Below are 26,858 nucleotides of genomic sequence, written 5' to 3' on the forward strand. Positions count from 1 at the left end.
GGATCGTGCAACCCTGGGACGTTGCGGCCGTCGTAAATCTGAGACAAGTGTCTCAGTTGCCCAAATGTCCCAAATTTTGATCATGTGATCTCATCACAACTGTAGGTCATCTCAAGAGGCCGTCGCCTAAAATGCAATGAAACGAAATAAAAGAGGATGGAATCGTGAAAGAATTCGGGCGAAATTAGGCTGGAGCCAGAATTAAAAATTTCTTTGAAAAGGAATATAAAAGCGGCCACCTTAACTCTCAACGCCTGCAGGTAGAGGATTCAACCGGTCAACCTTGGAGCCCTGGATTGCAGGACCAGCATTCAACTGGTCAAGCTCTGAGCCTGGAATACAAGACACACCATTCAACCAGTCAAGCTCCGATCCCTGCATTGCAAAATCCCCATTCAACTGGTCAAGCTCCAATTCCTGGAATACAAGACCCCCATTGGACCGGTCAAGCTTCAAGCCTGGATTGCAAGACCCCCATTCAACCAATCAAGCTCCAATCCCTGGAATGCAAGACTCCCATTCAACTGGTCAAGCTTCAAGCCTGGAATGCAAGACCCCCATTCAACCAATCAAGCTCCAATCCCTGGAATGCAAGACTCCCATTGGACCGGTCAAGCTTCAAGCCTGGATTGCAAGACCCCCATTCAACCAATCAAGCTCCAATCCCTGGAATGCAAGACTCCCATTCAACTGGTCAAGCTTCAAGCCTGGAATGCAAGACCCCTATTCAACTGGTCAAGCTCCGATTCCTAGAATGTAAGACCTCCATTGAACCAGTCAAGCTCCAATCCCTGCATTGCAACATCCCCATTCAACTGGTCAAGTTCCAAGTCCTGGAATGCAAGACCCCCATTTAACAGGTCAACCTCTGAGTCCTGGAATGCAAGACCCTCCCATTCAGCCCGCCCAAGCTCCGATGCCTGGAATGTACCAACAGCCATGAAACCAAATTTAAGAATTATGCACTATGAAAGTGGACCGAACACAGCTGGGCAAGACCGGGTGGAGCCATTGGCCGCTTCCCGGAATGCTCGAGTGTGACATCACCCCTACAGGACCCTCCCACCACAACCGCCGTTGACCGGACGCTTCCTGGAATACGCCCTTGCTGTATATTTCCTGGTCGCCGGGAGCCCTTCCCAGTTATTGCAGTAGGCTAATTTTGAGGTCTAGGGAGGAGGGGATTCCATTGGTAGAGAAAATGAGGAATAAACCTCTAGAAATGGGGTACCCCTGGCCCCCCTTGGTGCATATAATTTGGGATTATGTGGGGATTAAGTAGCCTGTGTTTCCCAATTTTGGTATCTTGAAGATGGGTGAACATCAACTCCCAGAATTCCCCAGCCAGCGGAGAATCCTGGGAGTTGAAGTCCACCCGTCTTCCAGCTACTAAATTTGAGAAGCGTTGCTATGGGGAGGCCCCAATGCAGCAGATTTTAGAGGCTGGAACGGGGCGGTTTAGCCTTTAACAGGATAGACATCATAAGCGTTGATTTTTGATTTTCGCTGTTCCCTCCACTTAATTTACACCCCAGCATCTATAAACAAAACGCAGGCGAGGTTCCGGGCTCTAAAAGAGTTTGTAAATTAGGAGAGAGAGAGAGAGGAAGGGGAGACGAGGAGAGGGGAGGGAAGGCAGGGGACAAGATGATGAAAGCATTGTATGAAGTTCTTTTGGAGGATTTTATGCTACCCTTTGTTGTACTATTAGCTATATTATCAGCAGAGGCTGCGATGAGAGAGAAAATCAACGCCGGAGGTGAAGCTTTCAGGCACATGAATAGCTGCGTTTGCAGCATTGGCTAGGATTAGGCAGCCTGCCCCGGGCCTAGGGTGGTCCAAGGTTATGGGGGGTGGAGGATGATGGGAGTTGAAAGAAAGTGAACAGGAAGAGGCGGTCACTTGCAGACAAATCTGGAGAGCAGTAGTGGGTTGAGTAAGGTAGGATAGAAAGGATAGGGTAGAGTTGAATAGAGTAGACACAACTCTGTGGTGCAGTAATGAGTTGAGTAGAGTAGGATAGAATGGGAAGAGTAGAATTGAGTTGAGTAGACACAACTCTGGGGAGCAGTAGTGAGTTGAGTTGAGTAGAGTAAGGTAGACTGGGTAGACTGGGTTGACTAGAGTTGAGTAGAGTAGAGCAAGAAACAGTAGTGAGTTGAGTAGAGTAGGATAGAATGGATAGAGTACAGTTGAATAGACACAACTGGAAAGCAGTAGTGAGTTGAGTAGGATAGAATGGATAGGCGGGTTGAGTAGAGTTGAGTAGACACAACTCTGGGAAGCATTAGAGGGTTGAATAGAACAGATACAATAGGGTTAAGTTGAGTAGATGCAACTCTGGGAAACAATATTGGGTTAAGTAGGCTAAGGTAGAATGAATTGAGACAACTCTGGGGAGCAGTCGTGGGTTGAGTAGAGTAGGATAAAATGGGTAGAGTGGGTTGAGTAGAATAGGGTAGAATGGATAGAGAAGATTGTGCAGAACGGAGAAGTAGAAACAACTCTGGAAAACACTAGTGGGTTGAGTAGCTTAGGATAGACTAGAGTTGGTTGAGTAGAGTAGAGGTGAGTAGAGACAACTCCGGGTAGCAGTAGTGGTTGCACAAAAGGGAAAGAGAAGCAGTGATCTCCCCAAGACATGGTCAAAAAAGTCAAAATGGCAGCCAGGGTGGCACAGTTGACTTTCTGGACCATACCTTATGGACTACCTCATGAGAGGAATTAAGAGGTTCTTGAAGATAAAGTGGTCACCCATAGTGGGCAACATGGAAGATTTTCCTTCCCAGCAGTTGAGCAGAAGGCTTCCTTCTACTAATCAAGATCTTCATTTGGACCTCCTCAAGTCCTACCTGAAAGCTGGGTGTGGGAGGATCCCCTTCCTACTCCAGCCCCTGCTTCTCTCTCTCCAGGTCCTGAAAGCTGGGTGTGGGAGGATCCCCTTCCTACTTCAGCCCCTGCTTCTCTCTCTCCAGGTCATGGCAGCCCACGTCCCGATGGCCCCAGGTCTTCCTCAGATGCTGAAGGCGGGAATGAAGTACTTCAGCGGCTTGCAGGAGTCCCTCTTCAGCAACCTGATGGCCTGCAAGGTGTTGATGCAGTGTCTACGCACCTGTTACGGTCCCTTGGGACACAACAAACTGGTGATCAACCACCTGGGCAAGATGTTCCAGTCCTCCCACGCCACCACCATTTTGAAGGAGCTGGAATTGGAGAGCCCCATGGCCTGCCTCTTGCGTTCCGCCGCCGAAACGCAACAGGAAGAGGCGGGGACGGCACGAATTTCGTCGTCCTGCTGGCTGGGGCCCTGCTGGAGAATGCGGAGAAACTCCTGAGATCGGGCGTCCCCATGGTCCACATCCGAGCAGGCTATAACATGGCTTGCAAAGAGGTCCTACGGCTGTTGCCGGGCCTCGTCTGCATCTCGCTGAAAAACCCCCACAACCAGGAGGAAGTGCAATGCGTCATGCAGTCCATCATGGGCAGCAAATTTTTCGGCTACCAGAAGTTCTTGTCCAAACTGGTGGCCACGGCCTGCATCACAGTGGCGCCGCCTGACCACACGGCTTTCAACCCAGAGCACATCCGTGTCTTCAAAGCCCCAGGGGTGGCATCTTGAACTCCTATGTCTTGGAGGGCATGCTTGTCCCCACGGAGGCAGAGGGCATCATCAAGCGAGTGGAGAGAGCCCGAATTGCGGTCTACTGTTGTCCCTTTGGCATCTCCAGGATAGAAGCCAAGAACACGGTCATGTTTGAGAGCGCCACCCAGATGAAGAACTTTGGCAAAACAGAAGAAAACCTCATCGTTGAACGAGTCCTGGGTCTCGCGAAAGCTGGGGTCAACGTCATGGTGGTGGGAGGAAGGGTGGAGAGTCTGGCCCTCTTCTATGCTGACCGATGCAGGATCATGGTGGTGCGGCTGCCCTCCCGGATGCAGCTCCAGCAACTGTGCCAAACGGTCGGCGCCACCCTACTGTACAAGCCCACCGTGCCCTCACCTGAGGACATTGGACACTGCTATCGTGTCTACACCACTGAGATTGGCAGCACCGTCGTCCTGGTCTTCAGTCAACACGGTACACCGTGTCCTCTGGCTACGGTAGTGCTCCGAGGTGCCACCGGCGAGATGCTGGACTGTCTGGAAGCGGCCGTCCAAGATGGAGTGCAGGTTTACAAGAACCTGGGCACCGATGCGCGGCTCTTGCCAGGGGCTGGCGCCACAGAGATGGCCCTCTCAGTGCGCCTGAGCACTCTGGGCATGTACTACCCTGGATTTGAGCAGTACGGCATTTTGGAGTTTTCCCAAGCGTTGAAAACTCTCCCGGCTACCCTGGCAGACAACGCAGGCCTGCCGGTCAACGAGATTATGGCCAAGATGGAAATCCAACATCAACTGGGCAACCAGAACACCGGCATCCTGCTGGGCGTGGAAGAGGCCAGCACCATGGATGCTGCCACGGAAGGCATACTGGATCCGTTCCTGGTGAAACACCGAGGTATTGTCCTGGCCAGTCAAATAGCAGTGACATTGTTGGGTGTCAGTGATATCATGGTGGCCAAGAAGAGTGGGGGTCCCAAGCCACGAGGAGATAACCCCAACTGGGACAAAGAACCAGACATGTTGGATTAAGAGTTTGGTCACCTATTAGTAAAGTACCAGGCCTGCTCTGCGCAGCGTCTCCATCCTTTTCATTTTTGACTAATAAAATCTTGGTTCCACATCAAAGAGTTTCTTGCTTTCCATCCGGCATTGAGTAGTGGGCAAGACACACCTTTGGTTTTCCAACAACATCCACCTTGCCTAACTTCTGGATCTGCTGGTCGGAGCTGATATGAGGTGCCTTCCAAGGATGTGCAGAACAGAATTATGGGGAAAGAACCAGAATCGGAAGAGAGGCGGAAGAGACCTTGGAGGTCTTCTAGCCCAACCCCCTTTTTCAACCATTTCAGATAGATGGCTGTCCAATCTCTTCTTAAAAACTTCATCTAGTGATGAAGCACCCACAACATTTAGTGGCGAGCAGTTCCACTGGTTAATTGTCTTCAGTGTTAGGAAGTTTCTCCTTAATTTCAGGTTGCTTCTCTCCTTGATTAGTTTCCATCTGTTGCTTCTTGTCCCAACTTTGGGAGCTTTGGAGAATAAATTGACCCCCTTCTTCTTTGGGGCAGACCCTCAAATACTAAAATATTGCTATCCTGTCGTTGTCCCCCCCAAAAAGTCTTCCTTTCCTCCAGACTGGCCAAACCCAAATCATAGAACAGTTCTTCGTATGTTTTAATCTCTGGGCCTTTGATACTCTTAGTTGCTCTTCTCTGCACTTTTTCCCCCAAAGTCTCAACCTCTTTTTTTTTTTGTAACGTGGTGACCCAAACGGGACGTATTCCAGGTGTGGCCTTACTAAGGGATTTACAAAGCGGTGCTAATCCTTCACGTGCTTTGGATTCTATGTTGATGCAACCAAGGATCGTATTAGCTTTTGGGGCCGCTGCTGCACAAGTCTGGCTCGGGTTTAAGGGGTTGTCCATTAGGACAGGGGTCTCCAACCTTGGCAACTTTAAGACTTGTGGACTTCAACTCCCAGAGTTCCACAGCTGTGGAACTCTGGGAGTTGAAGTCCACAAGTCTTAAAGTTGCCAAGGTGGAGACTCCTGCACTAGGACTCCAAAGATCCACCTCGCAGTTCCGGTTTTCGAGCCAAGCTTCACAAATCTGAACGCCCCCCACCTCCCCATCGAGCCCAAAATTTTTGTCACTAAGTGAGACCGTTGTCGAGTGAGTTTTGCCCCTCCCGCCTTTTGCAACCTTTCTTGCTTCGGTTGTTAAATGAATCACCCGCAGCGGCCGTTAAGCGAACCTAACAACTTTGCGTTATCAGAAGGTCACAAAAGCGGATCGCATGACGCTAGGAACACTGCGCCCGTCGTAAGTATGAGCCAGTTGCTGAGCATTCGCATTTGGATCACGTGACCACGGGGATGCCACAACAGTTATAAGTGTGGAAAAACAGCCTGTTTTTTTTTCAGTGATGTCATGACGTCGAACGCTCACAAAATGTGCTGTTTTAAGTCGAGAACTATTTGTAGTTTACCACGAGAAGAAATTGGGGTGGAAATGGGATGGGGGGTCTTTTGGCTCAGGTCTCTGCTTGCACCTGCAGCTCTTCTACCTCCCTGTCCAAAAGCGGCAATTAACAAATGCGATTCCCCGTCCAGGAGTAATTAACTAAACGGCCTGCAACGAGGCCCATTTCTCCGTAATCAATTAAACAAACCCAGGTTGGTTTTCAGGTGCAGCCACTCATTTGGGCGAAGAACGACATGGGCTGGGTGGAGACGCCAGCTGGTGGGGGGGCATGGGGGAGGCCCGGCCATAGTGGAGGAAGCAAAGGGGGCAGGACTAAACACTGCTGAAGGCGCACGGAACGCTGTTCCCTTCCCACCAAAGTGGTCCCTATTTTTCTATTTGCAATTTTTACATGCTTTGAACGGCTAGGTTGGCAGAAGCTGCCGGGAAAAAGGAACGGGAGCTCCCTCCGTTATGTGGTGCTAGGGGTTCGAACCACTTGAACCGCTGACCTTTCTGGCTGGCAAGCTCAGCCAGTGAGCCACCGCGTCCCTTTTATCCAATTTAGGATAGTGGCCTTTTAACGGTACGAGGTATACCGCTAAGTTTAGAAAGAACCAGAATTGTATTTAGCAAAAAAAAAAATCAAGCAGAAAAGAAACGGGCGTGTTCAGGTCGCCTTCCACTTATGTTCATTTAGTGACCGTCCAAAGTTACAATGGCCCTGAAAGAAAAAAGAGTCATTTCTCACCCTTTCAGCATCCCCGTGATGAGGCAATCAAAATATCAGGAGATTGGCATGTACTTATGATGGTTGCAATAACCAGCGTAGTGGTGTGATTTGGGTGACTTTCCAACCGGCAGATTCAACGGGGAAGCAGGGTCCCTTAACCACGTCGTGATGACAGTGGAGATTTGCTTAATGACGGCAACGTGGAATGCCGCGAAAAGGAGGCAAACCTTGCTTTGCACGTGTCGCTTAATGACCAGTTATGAGCTCAGTGGCCCTTGTAAACTGAAGGCCAGCCATATTTGGAATATAATGATCCTAATTCACCTTCCCAAGCCAGGGAGACATTGGCTGGCTCGCCAACTTCCCCAGCTATCTGGATGGCCCAGATTATTTTGGCGTGGCGGTCCACTGCAGTTCCACTCCATGCCTAATTTTGGCTCACACACAGTGGCCAGCCCGGTCGTGGGGTGGGAAGCTTCCACAAATAAGGGGATTGGAGTAGGCCTCCCCCACCACTGTCCTTCCTCCCCAAACCCAGCCTGGATGCAACACCCACAAACAAAAAACAAAAAACCTTCCTGCTTGCGTGCGTTTTGGAATGGAAAGCCAGCTCTTCCCACCCCGTTGCTTCCAGACTCCAGCGAGTGTCCGGAGATGGATCTCGCAGCGCCCGCCAAGCCAGGAAATGCAGCCAAGCAGCCCCGGCGAGGGTTAAGCTGGGTTTGCGATGATTCATTCGGTAGTGTTCTGGTTCCAAGTGGTTGCCGGCTCTGATGGCAAGGATAACAGATAATCAGAGTTGGAAGGGACCTTGTAGGTCATCTAGTCCAACCCCCTGCCCAAGCAGGAGACCCTACACCATTTCTCGACTGATGGCAGTCCAGCCTCTTCTTGAAAGTCTCAAGTGATGGCGCTCCCACAACTTCAGATGGCAACTTCTGTTCCATGGGTTGATTGTTCTCACTGTCAGAAAGTTTCTCCTTATTTCCAGGTTCAATCTCTCCTTGTTCAATTTCCATCCATTGTTCCTTGTCTGGCTTTCGGGTGCTTTGGAGAATAGCTTGACCCCTTCCTCCTCTCTGGGGCAGACCCTCAAATATTGGAAGACTGCTATCATGTCTCCCCTGGTCCTTCTCTTCCCTAGACTAGCCAGGCCCGGTTCCTGCAACCGTTCATTGTATGTTTGAGCCTCCAGTCCCCTCATCATCCTGGTTGCTCTTCTCTGCACTTTTTCTAGAGTCTCAACATCTTTTTTTATAAGTGTGGTGACCAAAACTGGATGCAGTACTCTAGGTGTGGCCTTACTAAGGCTTTACAGAGTGGTATTAGCACCTCACTTGATCTTGATTGTATCCCTCTGTTAATGCAGCTTAGGATTGCATTGGCTTGTTTGGCTGCACACGGCTGGCTCCTATTTAGCTGGCTGTCCACTAAGACTCCAAGATCCCTCTCACAGTAACTGCTATTAAGCCAGGTTTCACCCAGTCTATATGCGGATAATGCACTGTGCCATGCTTTAATATTTTCCAAATATCTGCGGTTGAAGGCTCATCGTGGATAAGGGCAGAGAGTGGGGTTCCACTGGTGTAACAACCAGGTCGCCCCAACCATGTCGAACCTGTAGAATACCAACCTCTGGATAAGGGCCTCTTGGGGACAGAAGCATGAGGACTAGTCACCTTCTTCCTATTTTAATTTGCTCGTTGTGTCTCTCTCTTGGGTCATCCATGAACAGTTGCACAAGGACTCAATCAGCCCTTTGGAAGGCAATTGGTTGGTTGCGCGTCGCTTTTGTTGCAAAATAGAGTCAAATGGTGCCTGTTTGGCTCTAAGGTGGACACACACACACAGACACACATGCACGCAACCACAGAGACACACAAACCCACTGCGCCCTCTACGTGAGGAGCTTTGGAGCAAAAACTAGACCTCTCCAATTCTTTAGATTCAGACATTTTGATCTCCATTGGGGTGACAAGCTTTAGTGGCTTTGTGTAAATCTACGGCAATTTTCTTAACCGTGCTGACTGGGGGATTCTGAGAGTCGAAGTCCACTGATTTTAAAACATGCTGACCAGGGAATTCTGGGAATTGAAATCCACTCATCTTAAAGCATGCTGGCTGGGGAATTCTGGGAGTTGAAGTCCACCATCTTAAATCACACTGGCTGGGGAATTCTGGGAGTTGAAGTCCACCATCTTAAATCACGCTGGCTGGGGAATTCTGGGAGTTGAAGTCCACCAATCTTAAAGCACGCTGGATAGGGAATTCTGGGAGTTGAAGTCCACCATCTTAAATCACACTGGCTGGGGAATTCTGGGAGTTGAAGTCCACCATCTTAAATCACACTGGCTGGGGAATTCTGGGAGTTGAAGTCCACCAATCAAAGCATGCTGGATAGGGAATTCTGGGAGTTGAAGTCCACCTATTTTAAAGGGTGCTGGCTGGGGAATTCTGGGAATTGAAATCCACCTAGTTTAAAGCAGGATGGCTGGGGAATTCTGGGAGTTGAAGTCCACCCATCTTCAAATTGCCAAGAATAAGAAGGGCCGACTCTCCAGCTGCTCCACCAACAGCCAGGCCCCCAGAAAGGGGCCTGGAGATTCCAATTCACCTGACACCTCCACCCCCCCGCCCTCCAGCAGTTGGTCTGAGGGGCTTCATTTACCCCCAATGGCGGGGTCCTGCTAATGGGGACCTGGCGGCCCAGACTTCATAAAGTGGGCCCAGGGTCCAGCTGAGCTCTGGGTTAAATGGCAGCCATCAATGATGGAACTAAGCTGTGGGGTTGATTTTGAACAATTCTTAGCACAGTGGGGGTGTTGTTAGTTTTTTTCCCCCCCTTTTGTCAATGGACGATTTCATTTCCTTCCTCTCCAAAGTCTTCTCAGGAACAGAAACCTATGAAAAGCAGAGCAAGGCCAGGACACAAAAAGCAATAGGAGAATGACCGTTTAACAAAATTGGAAGGGACCTTGGAGGTCTTCTAGTCCAACCCCCGACTCAAGCTACATACCATTTCAGTGGCTGTTCAGTCTGTTTTTAAAATCCCCCAGTGTTGGAGCATCCACACCTTCTGGAGGCAAGCCACTGATTCATTGATTTGGGATTAGTGAACAACAGAATATCTGAGTTGGAAGGGACCTTGGAGGTCTTCTAGTCCAACCCATTTCTCAAGCATTTCTATATCATTTCAGATAAACGGTTCTCCAGTCTCTTCTTGAAAACCTCCAGTGTTGGAGCACCCACAACGTCTGGTGGCGGGCAGTTCCACTGGTTACATGTTCCCAATTAACAATTTCCTGACAATTTTTTGTCAGGAAAATTAGTTCCAGGTTACTTCTCTTCCTTGATAAGTTTCCATCTGTTGCTCCTTAACCTGCCCTTAGGTGCTTTGGAGATTAGCTTGACTTCCTCTTCTTTGGGGCAGCCCCTCAAACATCTGAAGACTGCTATCATGGTGGTAGATTTTAGGAGAAACCCTCCCATTCTACCACCCCTTACAATACTAGATAACACAGTATCAACAGTGGAGACCTTCAGATTTCTAGGTTCTGTCATATCACAAGGCCTAAAATGGACACCTAACATCAAAAACGTCATCAAAAAAGCACAACAAAGAATGTTCTTTCTGCGCCAACTCAGAAAGCTCAAACCGCCCAAGGAGCTGCTGATCCAGTTCTACAGAGGAATGATTGAGCCTGTCATCTGCACCTCTATTACTGTCTGGTTTGGTTCTGCAACCCAATAGGACAGACCAGAGCATAATTAGGACTGCAGAAAAAACAATTACTACCCACCTGCCTTCAGTTGAGGACCTGTATCCTGCACGAGTCAAAAAGAGGGCTGTGGGATAGCCGGTCTGAAGGGCTTCGGCGACAGACAGAAATCTGCAATCGTGCACGGTTTCTGTCTGGGCTCACCGCTGGACCGCCCCGAGCCGGCTGGTTTCGGGGCTAAGCCACCCCGTAGAGGTGGTGAAGAGGGGGGAGACCGCCAGCAGGGTCGAGGAGAGCCGCATCTCTCCTCCTCAGCTGGCCATTACTCCCTTTCCCGAAGGTGGTTGCAGCGGTGGTCAGAAATGGCCACCACAAAGAAGAACTCGACCGGAAAAGAATGTGCAGGAGGAAGATAAGAAGTGAAAGTTTTGGCTGACCGGGTTAAATTGTAAAAGCAACAACCAAGGTACCCTGGAATTTAAACTTACAAAAAATAACATCGCTCCCAAAGAAGAGTTGGAAGCAGCGAAGGAAAGTGAAAAGGGAAAGGTTTGGCTTTTTTTTTCTTCTCTCTCCACCCCTATACTGACAACTAAGAGACTTAAATAAGAAATCGGAAAAATCCGCTTTGACATCAATAGGCAATTAAGCTGAAAATAAAACAAAATGCCAAAGGGATAATAAAGATTTCTGGACATTAAAAACTTTCTTTTTCATAATCAGGAAGGGAGAGAAAAAGAATAAGGGCAGGATCTGGAAGAAGGAGGAGACTGCCTGGAATTAAAAAGAATCTAAAGTAAAACTTCAACAAGACTTCTAAAAGATACATTTTAACTGAAATTTGCAACTAAATAGTAACCCCAGGAAGAGAAAGTGAAAAAAAAGAGCAAAAAAGAAACAGCTTGCGTGTATTTGGATTATTTGGTGATCTTTGGATTTTTGGTTATTATATTTGAATGACTAAAATCAATCGGGTGGTTGTTTAAAAATTTATACAATGGCAACACTTCTGGATGAATTGAAAATGGAACTTAAAAAGTACAAAGAAAATGCACAAGAAGGAAGGGTTCTTTTGGCTTCGTTTTTCAATTCTTAGAAATGGAGATTTGGAACTATGAGAAACAACAAGAAAAGACTGCAAAACAAGAAGACTGGGACAAAGAAGAAGCCATCTTTAATGAACAAGCAATTCTATGTGGGGAAGAAAAAGGAAAGGTGGGAAAGAGAACGGAGAATTTAAGACTTAAAAAAACAACCAAAGAAAAGAAAAATAACTCGAAAAATAAGTATAATACTGAAAAACAATAGAAAAGGGAATACAGAAGAGAGAAATAGAGGTAGAGAGACAAGGGGTAAAAAGGGAGAGAGAAGAAGAGAGGGAAGAAGAAGGAAAGGAAAGAAGTTACAAAGGACCGGAGCACGATATAGAGAAACAGGACCTATTTAGAGATAATGGGTGAAAATCTAACTGAAAAGGGATTCTGTAAAGGTACATAAGATTGTATTGTTATATTAGTAATAGAAATAACTTTAGAAAATTGGAAACAACGTATGATTAAAATGAGGGATAAAATAGTTAGTGTAATTTAGTGAAATGTTTGTGAATAAAATAAGTGAAATAAAATAAATGAGAAAATTGAATTAGGAAGGAACGGGAACATTTTAATTAGTTAATGTTTTATAAAATATAAGTGAAGGGGGAAATTAACTATGGAAAGCTTATAATTGTTCCCATAGAAGTATGATATTTAATTGAAAAGTAATGTTAAAGATGTTAAGACTTTAATGAATATTAATATTAATGATAGAATTGAATTGGAATGGAATGTTGTTTTAATTATATACATTTATAATTTTTTTTTTTTTAAGAATACAGTGTGTATTTTAAGAATGTACCAAGCAGAATCCGAATGGAAGTTATGTATTATATTGAATGTTACAACTTTAGGAAAATATATAAAGGCGTCATACTCCAATCAGTAACTACAGGAGAAATTTTGTTTAATGAGAAAAGATAATAGATAACTGAAACAGGACAGACAAAAATATAAATACAATGATTTGAATTGAGATGAGATAATTAAAATAAAATTGAGAAAATTAAAAGAGGGGAGAAGCTATGCAGAAAATGTAAAATAGTAATAAGATATGGAATAGAATATAAAAATGAGCATGAACCTGAATTTGTGTCTGTACGAAGAAATGTAACCCGGGATGATGATGCTTTCAAAAAAGATGTTTTATTTGTATTTTTTTTCTCTTTGTGAAAACGCAAATAAAATTTACCAAAAAAAAAGAAAAAAGAAAAAGAGGGCTGTGAAAATATCTACAGACCCCTCACATCCTGGACATAAACTGTTTCAACTCCTGCCCTCAAAACGACGCTATATAGAGCACTGCACACCAGAACAACTAGACACAAGGGGAGTTTCTTCCCCTGAACGCCATCACAAAGAATTCCCACAACACTGTCCAACTAATTACTAAGTCTGCACTACTATTACTGTTAATCTTCTCATCGTTCCTATCACCCATCCCCTCCCACTTGTGACTGTATGACGGTAACTTTGTCGCTTGTATCCTAACAATTTATATTGACTGCTTCCTAGTATGATTGGATTGCTGATTGTACCCTGTGACTATCATTAAGTATCGTACCTGACGATTCTTGGCGAATGTATCTTTTCTTTTTGTGTACACTGAGAGCATTTGTACCATGACGAATTCCTTGTGTGTCTAATCACGCTTGGCCAATAAAGAATTCTATTCTTTCATTCATTCATTCATTCATCATGTCACCCCTAGCCCTTCTTTTCATTAAACTAGATATACCCAATTCTTGCAGCCATTCTTTATACATGTTTTAGCCTCCAGTCCCCTAATCCTCTTTGTTGCTCTTCTTTGCACTCTTTCCAGAGCCTCAACATCTCTCTCTCTCTCTCTCTCTCTCTCTCTCTCTCTCTCTCTCTCTCTCTCTGTATGTATGTATGTATGTATAACTGGATGGAGTATTCCAAGGATGGACAGGAGGACATACCCTATATCGATTCCCCTGTTTATTGCATTTTGCAATCTGCCTCTCTGTCTGTTGTCTGTCTTCCATGGAGAAGCTGGATCTGGAGAAGAGGGAGGAGAAATGGGGAAGGGGTGGGTGGGAATCTGAGCTGGGGGCGGATGGGGGGGAGCAGGAGGAGGCCTCTCAGTCACCGCAGGAGGGCTGTTGAGGAGAGGTGTGAGGAATCAGAGGTGGAAGAACAGGCAGGGAAGTGTGAATGTCGGAGGTAGAGGAGGGAGGGGGGAGAATGCGGGGGGAGGCATGGCGGGGAGGGTGGTGTGGCGGCCAGGGGTGACATTGCAGGATGGGGAATTAAGGCTGGCAGAAGAAATGGAAACTAGGATGGGGAGGGGGTCTTGCAAGGAACCTGGTTTAGTCAAAACCCAGAGTGGGTTGCGTGGAATATCGTAACCTGGTTTTCTCATCCAGTCTGAAGTGGTGTAGGGTTTCCTGCCTGAGCAGGGGGTTGGACTAGAAGACCTCTAAGGTCCCTTCCAACTCTATTCTGTTCCGTTCCGTTCCGTTCCATTCCATTCTTCCATTGGGAGGTGGGAGGTGGGACTTCAATTCCCAGCATTCAGAGCAAACAGGCTAAGCCTTCTGGGACCTGAAGTCCTGGAGAACACTTGCCTTGGGAAAACAGAACAAAATCAACTAGGAAAGGATCCCTTCTCCCCCTCCTCTTTCTCCTCCTCCTCCTCCTCCTCCTCCTCCTCCTCCTCCCTGCTAATCTTAATCCCTTCTATCACTGATGATGTAACCTAGTTGGATCATGAAATGTTTGCAAGAAAACAACCAAGCTCAGAGAACACCAAGGACTCCACAGCCCTCCTCTCCCTTCCTCCTCCTCCTCCTCCTCCTCCTCCCTCCTCCTCCTCCCTCCTCCTCCTCCTCCTCCTCCTCCTCCTCTTCCTCCTCCCTCCTCCTCCTCCCTGCAAACCCATCTTAACACTGATGATGTTACCTAGTTGGGTCATGAAACGTCTGCAAGAAAACCACCCAGCTGAGGAATTCTGGGAGATGAAGTCCACCCCAGGCTCGCCAAGACCGAAAAATCACTAAGAACTAAGACGTAGTATAGATGACCGTATCTGGGGCAAGCCTCCCCTGCCTAGCTTAGCTATAAAAATGTTAGGTTCCCTTGTGGTCGTACGGTGAAGAGCTCTCTGTACAAACCTCATGACTGCAGCGATTCACTTAACAACGACGTCAAGCAAGGCCATGAAATGGGGGGGGAATACTCCCTTAAGCAACCAAGCCGCATAACTTTGGGGCTCCCTTTTGGGCATAAGCCAAGGACTACCCTATTGTCCTCCTGGGAAAACCTGATGAAGAAAGGCAAAAAGCCACAAGCATCCTTCGCTCGCTTGCTCGCACATTGGCGGTTGCCAATCTTTTCTCGGGCCTCTTGCTGGAAACAGGATTAAACCCGAGCGACCACCGAGGGACCCAAGAACATCAGTTGGACAGCAGAAGGAGATGACCTTTCCTGGGCCTCCCCGATTTGGCACACACCTTTCCGGACGCTAAATCAGTCCAGCTGCCGAGGCCAGACACTTATTGCAAAATAAAAAGAGAGAGAGAGAGAGAACAAAAAAATTCTTGGCTCATTGTGGGATTTCGACTCTTTTTGTCCTGTCTGCTTTATGTCCGGCTGGCCTTTCGCTCGTCTCCGTTTCCTCGACAGGTTCCCACCAAAAGATCTTTTGAAGGCACGTAGCTCCAGGAGACCCCAGCTTATTCTCTTGGCGTGTAACAAGCCAACCTTTCCAATCCGTCAATATTTAACTTCGCCGTGGGGGCCACGCCACAGCGGCTCCAACCCACTCTTCGGGGGCCGGAGGTTCTCTATGTGCCCGCCCTGCGTCGCCCACCCCATGGTAGGCGGCTGTCGTAGTAACTGGCAAAGACGGAGACAGGCTGGAAAAGCAAGGAAATCCAGGGGTTAGGGGGCTATTTTTGGAGGGGAGGTCCTCTTCCCAACATTGCAAAGTGGGCACATCAGTTTTCTTCCTGAGATCCAGCTTGAAGAGGAAACAGGGATATTCATTTCCTTGAACCTCAGACCAGGAAGTGAATTCTTGACCATTCTTCTCAACTTGGCCAGTTGAAGATGGGGTGGACTACAATTCCCAGAATTCCCCAGCTATTTCCCCCCATGCTGGCTTGGGAATTCTGGGAGTTGCAATCCGCCCATCTTCAGGTTACTGAGGTGGAGAACCCTTGATTTAACAGATCACCATTTGGGATCTTCACTTACGTCTCCCTTTTTTTGGAAGGTCGACGTGATCTTATAGGATCACCAGCATGATCACCAATGTCTGATGATGCATATGGCCAGCGGTGGGACTCAAATATATTTAACAACCGCTTCTCTGCTCCTAAAGATTTCTTCCAACAACCGGTTCACCAAACTGCTCGGAAAGTTAACAACCGGTTCTCGTGAACCGGTGTGAACCGGCGGAATCCCACCACTGGGATATGGCATAACAACAACAAGAAGAACATGATCTTCCCTGGTCACAATCCATAGTCCACCAAAGTCCTCACTATGTTTCTCCTGTGGGGCAGGACACCCTGAAACGACACCCTTCCTTGCAGTGTCTGTTGTACAAGAAACTTTTAAAAGCCTTGACCAGGGACCATCGCAGAGTGGGTTGGCTGTCCTCAGAAACAGAAAGTGGGTTGTGTGTTCTCAGTCAGCCGGTAGCATCTGGATGAACTTGGTAGCTATGCAAGGTCAGAGCTGATGAGAACCTGGTTGGGGAACCCCAAAATTAAGTCTATTCGGAAGTCAGAGAAGGTTCCCACTTCTCTACAGTTGTCCGGAATATTTCACTGAGATGTCCATGGACAACCGTGAATCAAGGTCCATCGGAAGATCTTTTTTCCATTTAGGTGGTCTCAAGCCAGCTTTGAGAACCAGGGTTAGTGGCTTGATGGACCTGAGCCAATGGTGGCTTCTCGGTGGAACCGAGTCGTGATGTTATACGGACGAGGACCACCACGGAGTCCAACATTTCTGATGTTAAACGAGACATCCGTTAAGTGATTTTCCAACTCCTTTTACCACCTTTCTCACCACGAATGTTACGTGAATCCCTACAGCTGATAAGTTAGCAACCTGGTTGTTAAGTGAACCTGGCTTCCCCATGGATGTTGCTTGTCAGAAGGTCGCAAAAGGGGTACGCATGGACTTGGAACACCGCAATGGTCATAAGTAGGAACCAGTTGCCAAGCGCCTGGATTTTAATCCCATGATCGTGGAGATGGGCAAAAGGTTGTAACTATGGGAAATGGTCATAAGTCATGTTTTTCAGTGCCGTTGTAACTTTGAATGGTCACTAAATGAACTGCTATAAGTCAAGGCCCATCATGTTTTCCCCCAAAATAAGACCCTATCTTATTTATTTATTTATTTTGCCACCCAAAAAGGCACCAGGCCTTATTTTCAGGGGAAGTCATCCACTGACTAACCTCACTTGCACGCGTCACCCCCGCAGCTTCCTTTTTACTGTCAGAAGCCTTCAGGAACTTCTTCTTCTGCCGTGGCAAAGGCTTTCCTGAAGGCCTCTGCAGCTGATAACAACCGATAACTCTGGATCGATCCAGAGCTTTCTTATCAGCTCCAGAGGCCTTCAGGAAAGCCTTTGTCAGCCTCGCTGGCTGTAGAAGAAATGGGCCATGGCGAGGCAAGTGTTAGGGTGTGCAAGGCCTGGCTAGTAAGTAGTAGGGCAGCTCCATTCCCTCCCATTCCCACCCTAGCTTAATCTTTACCCGTCAACTCTGGAGTGGGTGGGGTCTTGATTAGGGCTTATTTTGGAGGTAGGATATATTGGACACGCGTGTAAAAAAATCAAGCTAGGACTTACTTTCAGGGTAGGTCATATTTTCGGGGAAACAGGGTACCTTGTAGCATCATCGTATCCCATAACCGCACAGGGACTCACCCAAATGAGACCCCTGTGATGCTCTTTTGCAGGAGAGATGGACTAGCCATGGCTACCTCCCAATCCTGGACTATTATTCTGAATAACAGTCGTCTATTTTGCAGGAACACGAGCTGTTTTTTTTTTGGGGGATAACCTGTGAAAATGGCAAAATTAGCCATTACGACAAAAATCAGCGGTTTTAGCATTAAGTGCGCCGTGTTCCTCCTTTCAACTTCGCCCCTCCTCGCCCTTTCCCTCCCCCTGGCCCCTTCCATCGAGGCACACTAATGCCTTTGCACGCTTCCAATGCACAAACCCATAATTGCACACTTCTCTCCAAACAGCCACACCGGGGATTGCCAGATGAGAGGCCGGGGAGAGATAATCAAGGCCTGATTGGCTGCCATAATACTCCCCGCTGAGTTTTCTGGCCACTGAATTTTACAAGGATTGGGGGGCCAGAAAATACATCCCCCCAAACACACCCTTCCAAACGAGCCGGTACCCTTTCACCTTTGGGTAACAGCCACAGCCACAGACCAGCATGCAAAAAAACCCATGGCTTGCATAGCAACAGGGCGCACGCAGATTGCACCTTGAGCTGTGCCTGCTGCAACCACTTCCAGGGGAGGGGGCCAAGCAGATGGGAGGGGGGAGAAAAGCAGGCAACCTACTCAGACACACCATGCCAAACCGTGGAGATCAGAGTTGCTACATAAAAACCCGAAATGTCATTAGCGTTATTTTAGATGGAAATGCAATCAAAGCTCCTTCCCGTTCCTTTTGTCTTAATTAGGGACTATTGATAGGTGTTTCTTCCTCTCGAAGCGACAGAGTGCCGGGGTGTTGCGCAGATTAATAAACTTTCCTCCCCGGTTTTCCCCGGCCCCCTCCCCACCTCAAGAGCCCTCAACCCCCAGGTAGCTCACCTCTGCTCTGCTCTCCCAACTCAGCCTGTTCCACAGCCCAGAGGTGAAAGAGACAGAGTTGTGAAATTACACAGCCAACAGCCAAGATGGCACCTTAACGGGTGTCAAACACAAACACACACACACACACACACAGAGACATAGATACAGACACAGACGCAGACACAAAGAGACAGAAATCTAGGCAAACACTGGAAGACGACGCATCCATGCCCCGTGGATGCAAGGGACAGGAGAGTCGGAAAGAAAGCGAAAAGAAAGAAAGAGACGAGAAAACGGGGGGCGGGCTTCCAAAAATTTAGCAAAGGGTTCTCTGCCCGGTTGCTGGGTGGGGTTGGCCATGGTGGGCGTGGCCTAGATGGCCTCCTGCATACAGTCAGGAGGCTGTTTTTACCTTCCACGGGCTCCGGAGGCTTTCCAGGAGGGTGGAAATGGCCTCCCCAGGCTCCGGAGGCCCTCTGGAGGCCCGAAACAGGCCCGTTTCCGGCCTTCTGGAGCCTCTGGGAGGCCTGTTTTCTCCCTCTCCGGGCGCCGGGGGCTTTCCTCGAGCCTTTGGGAGGCCCATTTTTCGCCGCCCTGAGCCTCCGTGCAGGCCCTGCGCTTATCCAAATGGGCCACGTGGAGGCTCCTGGCAGGGGAGAGGTAGGGTGGGTGGGGCCAGCCAGGCGTTACAACTCTTGGTTCAGTGAAAATCCACATCCGGTTCGCCTGAACCAGTGTGACCTGGAGCCAATCTCAGCCTCTCACCATCCTGTTCAAGAGAGGAGAATATAGGACACCTCCGCCAAAAGGCAACTCGCCGCGAAATATGGGACAATTCGACAATACAGATGTGAAGTTAAATCTCGACGGAGTTCATCATGAAAGAAAGCAAGTTAATCCAGAAATACCTCGGTAGCCTTTGATGGACCATAGCTCGTTTCGTGACCCTTCGAAGCGACAACGGCACTGAGAAGAGTTGACTTAGGGACTGCTGTTTCACACTTACAACCCATGCCACGTCTCCAGGGTCACATGATTCGCATGTGGATGCCTGACCACCGACTCACATCTATGACGGTCGCAGTGTGTCCCAAGATCCCATGACCCTCTTTTCGGGAAGCAAATTCAACTGTGGAAAGCCGGATCCGTTCAACACCCAGGTTACAAACTTAACCTGGGTCGGTTCTCTTAACAACCATGGCAAAAAAGATTGGACAACGGGGGAGAAATTCACTTCACAACCGTCTTGCTTTAGCCTCTGAAATTTTGGGGGTTCCATTCCAGTCGTAAGCCAAGGACCACGGTCACCAATAATGAAAGTACCGGAATATAATGATGGATACAGCGTTGAATTTTCCTGTGGTGAGTTGGCTGCAGTGCAGAGGTGAGATTCAGCTGGTTCTGACCAGTTCTGGAGAACCAGTAGCAGAAATTTTGAGTAGTTTGGAGAACTAGCAAGTAGCACCTCTGACTGGAGATTTTACAGTCTCCTTCCCCTGCCACGCCCACCAAGCCACACCCACAGAATCAGTACAATGGTGATATTCTACTGGTTTGACCCGGTTCTGCCGAGCCGGAAGAGATGATGAGGAGTGGAGACCAAACCAGCCGGTTCTCTCTGCCGTCCTGCTGTTGGGCCCACCCGTACTCATCTTCCTCCTCTGCTTTTGAAGCGCAGCAGCTGCCACATGGCACAACAGAGTGCCACGCACAGCTGCTGAAGTGACCAGGAAAATGCAGGCTTGCAAGAGGTGACTTGGAATGCCTCTGCACCTGCGCAAAGTGCGTGTTTGGTGCACGCACACACACAAAGTGCGTGTTTGGTGCACGCGCACACACAAAGTGTGTGCACGAGCACCCACCACTGAACTGGTAGTAACAAAATTCGAATCCAATCACTGCTGCAGTGCCTTGGCCTAGCAGACCGTCAAGAAAGGGATGGGTTCAGCCGGTTCGCACCAGTTCGAGCGAACTGGCTGTTAATTCTACGTCCGGTTTGGAGAATCAGTAGTTTCGACAATCGGCTGGCCCCGCCCTGCCCCACGCAGCCCGTTTTGGATCTCAAGTAAGTGCAAGGGGTGCGTGGAGCCTGGTGAGGTGGAAAATGGACCTCCCAGAGGCTCCTGGAGGGCGAAAACAGGGGAAGAGGAAGGAAATCTGGAAGAGCAGTGCAGCAGTTTGAAAGCGAATGTACATTCCAACTCTTTATCTTTAAAAGATTGTAACTAAACTACCAGAGCTTTTGCCTGGGAATATATTGAATTGGAGAATGTGAATGATGACACCCAGCCCATGAACGGGGTCAATTGGAGAATGGTTTATGAGATACCCAGGGGAGAGGGGGGAAAACAGGGTCACGGGTGACCAAACTACATATGTCAGAGTTGGCTTCATACAGTGCCAGTATGTCGCCTCTAATGAATCCTTTGAAGTTTTTTGAAGTTTGGCTCGAGAATCATGATTTCATTAGGGCAATTGTTGGAATCCTGACAGCTTATTTCTGGCTTCCAGAGAGCCTCCAGAGTCCGGGGAGGTGGAAAACGGCCCCTCCATAGCCTGTTCTTTCTCCCCGGGTGGTGCAGGAAGCTGACTAGGCCACGCCCACCATGGCCACGCCCACCCAGCAACCGGGCAGAGAAGCGGTTGTTAAATTATTTGAAGCCCGCCACTGGGTGAGTTACCTCCTGCCCATGAAGGAGGCATCTGTGCCCCATCCTAAAAATGGGCAAGGCTGCCCCAGCTGGTCTTTTTAAGCACACAACTCACTTGGTTCTGTACTTCTACCCTGTCTCACATGGGCAGATCAAACCAGGGCCAACGCGGGCACCCCTCTGCCAAGCCATGGTTTTGCTCAGCTCAAAGGAGCACCAAGTTGGTGACCCTCAAGCCAAGACCTGGGAACGCTTGCACAGCTGTGTGTGTGGGGGGCACAAGGACTGTCACAACCGTGGGGAGGGAAAGCAGGCCGGATTTTCTCTGATGTTAGTGTCCCTCACAAAGAGTTCAGGGTTCAAATCAATGCATAACACTGGTTGAACGGCAATTAGAAGAGGAAAAAATTTGATGATTGCATTCAACCTCTAGCTATATCTTCTGTATATCTCATATGCTGGCTGGGCGAGTCTGGGAGTTGAAGTCCACCTGCTTAAAGTGGCCAAAGCTGTATCTTTATCTCACATATGCTGGCTGGGGGATTCTGGGAGTTGAAATCCACCCATCTTAAAATGAACAAAACTGTATCTATACCTCACATATGCTGGCTGGGGGATTCTGGGAGTTGTAGTCCACCCATCTTAAAACGACCAAACCACTACCCTAAACTCTTTGTCCAGCTCTTTAAAGAGGCTTAAAGACCCTCTTTAAAAACCCCAGCCTAAAAAAGCAGGGTCGGGGATGAGTGTTTTTGCAAAACCAGCCAGCAGCCTGTTGGATCCCGGCCTGGCTTGGCAGGCGAATATGAGATAAGGAAGATTGGAGAAGAAATCCATGCCTCCCGCCTGCCCTCGGCTACCCATTCGCCAGCCGCACAGCTGTTGTCCAGTTTGCCTGCCCAACTCCCGGACTGTGGGAATGAGAAGACATTTGCCTGATCAGCTACCCTGGGGGGGGGGCAGGGCGTGATTGATGTGGGTTTTAAATTAAAAAAAAAAAAACCTATTTTTTCCCCCCTCTTTTAATAAACGTTGGTTCCTAAGCATCTCTGCTTGTCACTGAAGAGAGTCAGATGAACCTTTTGTTCCTGGGATTTGCTGAGCACACAGGTTTCCAACCATACCGTGGGACGGTGTGCCCCTTAAAAACACACACACACACACACACACACACACACACACACACACACACACACACACATATTCAGAGGAGGGGGCTACAGGAAGCAGGGCTGGAGAGCCATGGAAATTCCAGCCAGGCCTTTATGTGTAGAGTTTAAAATGAAAATTGTTTGGAAGGTTAACTTTCGGGGGTCTCTAAGTTGCCCCCTGTAGTCACCAGGGTTTAGAGGGACAGGGGATAAATTTAAAGAAATAAATGTGGGGAATTAAAGTTGGATGGGTGGGGGAAGGCCCCAGCGCAAGGAATGACCCCCTCCCCATAAACTGGACTGTCCGGCTGGGATTACTTTGTGGGAAAAGCCTTTTGCAAATGAATCGTGTGACTGAAGAACTGGGCAAGCAAATGAGTATTCCCTCCCCCCACCCAAATAAGTCAATAGCAAAGAACTTGCCAGCACTTCTATCATCCCTCTATCATCTGTTCTCTCTCTCTCTCTTTCTCTCTCATCTATTTATCTATCATCTATATCTCTATCATCTCTCTCTCTCTCTCTCATTTCTATTTATCATCTATCTTCATCTATATATCCATCCATCCATCCATCTATCCATCCATCCATCCATCTATATCATCTATGTCTGTCTGTCTGTCTGTCTGTCTGTCTGTCTGTCTGTCTATTTGTCTTTTTACCTATCTATCTCATCTATATCCATCAATCATCATTATCTATCTATCTATCTATCTATCTATCTATCTATCTATCTATCTATCTATCTATCTATCTATCTCATCTATCTATCTATCTCATCTATCTATCTCATCTATTATCTATCTATCTATCTATCTATCTATCTATCTATCTATCTATCTATCATCTATCTATCTATTTCTATTTCTCTCTCTCTCTGTCATCTATATCCATCCATCCATCCGTCCACCCACCCACCCACCCACCCACCCATCCATCCATCCATCCATCCATCCAAGAGGGTATCTCCCTCCCTCTCTTATCATCTATTTTATATGCCAGCCATCTCACTATCCAGGGCGATCCCAAGGGGCTTCCAAACAGAAAGCAAAATAGTAACATAGTTAAAAAAAAAACTTGTGGGTCCTTTCACACACCTAACCTGGTTTATTGAGAGAAGGGATGCAACCTCCCCACCACCAGACCCCAGGGTTTGTCTTCTCGGCCTAATCCTTCCGTTCAGGCCTCCTGGAAACCTTCAAATGCCTGGGCTGCCCTGTCCCATCCTGTGCTTGCACCCGAAGAAGGGGAACTAAGTTAGATGATGGTTTGAGAACCTGTGACCCAAGCCTAACCGTGATGGGCAATAAACTGCCTTCCGTCTGCTTTGGCCCTGATTCATTTTTCTTGCAGCTGCTGGATGGGGTTTCTTCATGCGCCTTTGCCAGCTGCTTCTTTACACACACACACACACACACACACACACACACACACACACCACGCGCACACAGTCTGTCTCAATTAACACCTCCGAAAACCAGGGTGACACCCATTGGATCTGCTGACAGCCTCCTTCCCTCCCAGCAATTCCGCTTCCTTTCCATGCCCCCCTAAAAAAAATGGATTTCCCCTCTCTGGTAACAGATAACAGATAATCAGAGTTGGAAGGGACCTTGTAGGTCATCTAGTCCAACCTCCTACCCAAGCGGGAGACCCTACACCATTTCTGACAAAACCATGTAAAAGGATCAAACTGCCCCCCACAAGCTATACAATAAACACCATTGCAAAAACCAATCCCAACCACAAAAACTTCGCTCAAGACCAGAGTTATCCATACTGCAAAGAATCTGCTCCTGTGAACTCCGCAAGGAACTCAAAAGATGTCTAGACAATGGAGAGAAGGATCTCTACATTGACTGACACACTGATTGTATCAAAAGTAAGTCATACAACCCACAATTCCACATCCAACCCACCATCACTCAAACTAGGCACGCACGCCCCTAACTACCTCAATTCCAATTACAACTGGCCTTAAATGCAAGCCTTGTGAATAAAATGCCTGAATTTTTCCTCTTACTAAATATGGCTAAATTCGACATCATATTTGTCTGTGAAACATGGCTCAATGCATCTCTCCCTGACTCCATTACCACAGTAAGAGACTATCATGTTTACCGATCAGATCGTGAAATCCGTAGAGGAGGTGGTGTTGCTATCTTCTATAAAAGTCTTTACATCTAAAAAGCATCCAAGTTACCCAAGAGCTTGCTATTCCTGAGACCATCGTCTGTGAACTGTCCTTAAATATCACATTTTGATTCTTACTATCCCCAATTATAACTTCAAAAAAGGCAACTATGATCTTATAGACAATGATCTCTCATCCCTTGATTGGCAATTTCTATTCACTGGATGCAATACTGTTGAAGACCATTACAACATATTTTTACTTGAAGTCAAAAGAGTCATCAAACTATATGTACCAATAACAACTCCAAAAACCAGAAAAAAAACAGATTACCCATAACAATAAGGAAGCTTCAATCCAAAAAGAGATCACTTAGGCGGAAAAACAAATCTGGTCACGTTGCCAAGTTCAAAAGCCGATACAAAAATTTATGCCAGCAGATAAAGACTGAATGCACCAATTATCACATTAAATAAGAGAAAAACCTTCTACGCACCAATTCCACCCGCACTTTCTACAATTTTGTAAACAACAAACTAAAAGACTCAAGGTCCATCCCACGCCTGATAGGACCTAATGGTAAAGACTGCAACGATGACACTATTAAAGCCAACCTCTTTAACACATTCTTCGGCTCAGTATTTGTAAACAGCAATGGATCATGCCCAGTATTTCCTAGTCGAACCACAGACAACTACAATGATCTAATACATATCGATTTTACAGAAGACAATGTTGAAAAAGCACGACACAATCTAAAACCGTCTCTATCTATTGGACCGGATGGAATATGTGCCTACTTCTTAAAAAAGCTATCCACTGCCATAGCCGAACCTCTAAGCATAATCTTTGAAAAATCTTTCAGGACCAGCTCCTTGCCAAAACTATGGTCACAAGCCACAGTCATCCCCATCTTCAAAAAGGGAGACCCCAGCCTAGTTGAAAATTACAGACCAATCTCTTTATGCTGCGTCACCTGTAAAGTCATGGAATCAACTATTAACCAATCCATCATCCTCCACTTAGAGACAAACAACCTACTCTCCAATAAACAATTTGGTTTCAGGAAAAAACTAGTCTGCAATCTGCAACTCTTACACTGCAAAAACATATGGACTACACAACTCGATCAGGGCAAAACAATAGACGCAATCTACATAGACTTCTTTAAAACCTTTGATTCAGTGGTACACAACAAACTACTCCTAAAACTAAAATCTTATAGTATCTATGGACACCTGCATAACTGGATAGAAGCATTCCTGTCAAACAGACAACAAATGGTCAAAATCGGGAGCGTCCTATCAAATCCAGTACCTGTCAATAGTGGTGTCCCCCAAGGCAGTGTCCTAGGACCAACTTTCTTCATACACTACATAAATTACCTCTGTGATCATATCAAGAGCAACTGTGTTCTCTTTGCTGATGATGTAAAGCTATTCAACACCACAGACAATACTGCTACCCTTCAAAAAGACCTCGACTATGTATCAGAATGGTCAAACAAATGGCAACTTCAAATCTCAAGAAATAAATGCTCTGTCCTACATATTGGCAAAAAAAATATATCAGAAAATAATAGTCAAGACCTGGTTGATGATCCAAACTCTGTCAAGGACCTTGGAGGACTCATCTCTAATGACCTAAGTGCTGGATCCCACTGTAACTACAGAGCCAAAAAGGCATTAAGAGTTGTTAACCTAATCTTACGTAGCTTTTTCTCCGGTAATATCACACTACTAATTAGAACATACAAAACATTTGCTAGACCAATACTTGAATACAGCTCATCAGTCTGGAACCCACATTACGTATCTGATATTAACACAGTTGAGAAAGTCCAGAAATATTTCACAAGAAGAGTTCTCCACTCCTCTACTCATTGCAGAATACCTTATGCCACCAGACTCGAAATTCTAGACCTAGAAAACCTTGAATTATGCCGTCTTCGGTCTGATCTAAGTATGATATATAAAATCATACATTGCAATGACTTACCTATCGATTAATACTTCAGCTTCAACCAAAACAACACAAGAGCACACAATAGATACAAACTCAAAATAAACTGCACCAAACTTGATTGCAGGAAATACGACTTCAGCAATAACAGAGTGGTCAATGTCTGGAATACTCTACCTGACTGTGGTTTCTTCCCCAAACCCCCCAAAACTTTAACCTGTCTACTATTGACCTCACCCCTTTCCTAAGAGTTCTGTAGGGGGCGTGTATAAGCGCACCAACATGCCTACCGTCCCTGTCCTATTATTTCTTTTATTTTTCTTATATGTACCCATGTATTCATAACTATATTTTCACTTAAAACTATTATCTTGTAAGCAATTGACAAACCCAAAAAATTAAATAAAAATAAAAAATAAGCTTGATTCCAGGTTATCAGCTTGGATAGACAACCATTTTGCCTGAAATGGTGTAGGATTTCCTTGCCTAAGCAGGGGGTTGGATTAGAAGACCTCCAAGGTCCCTCCTGTCTCTGTTCTTCTAT

At 47.0% G+C, this 26,858-nt stretch overlaps 1 pseudogene; it reads left to right on the forward strand.

Moving 5' to 3' along the window:
* Nucleotides 1-2,978: 2,978 nt before the first annotated feature.
* On the forward strand, nt 2,979-4,632 carry LOC113430682 (T-complex protein 1 subunit theta pseudogene; annotated as a pseudogene).
* Nucleotides 4,633-26,858: the final 22,226 nt, after the last annotated feature.

This window comes from Notechis scutatus, chromosome Z (genome assembly GCF_049901735.1).
Source record: "Notechis scutatus isolate UNSWTSFEM ecotype Mainland chromosome Z, rNotScu1.2, whole genome shotgun sequence".
NCBI lineage: Eukaryota > Metazoa > Chordata > Lepidosauria > Squamata > Elapidae > Notechis > Notechis scutatus.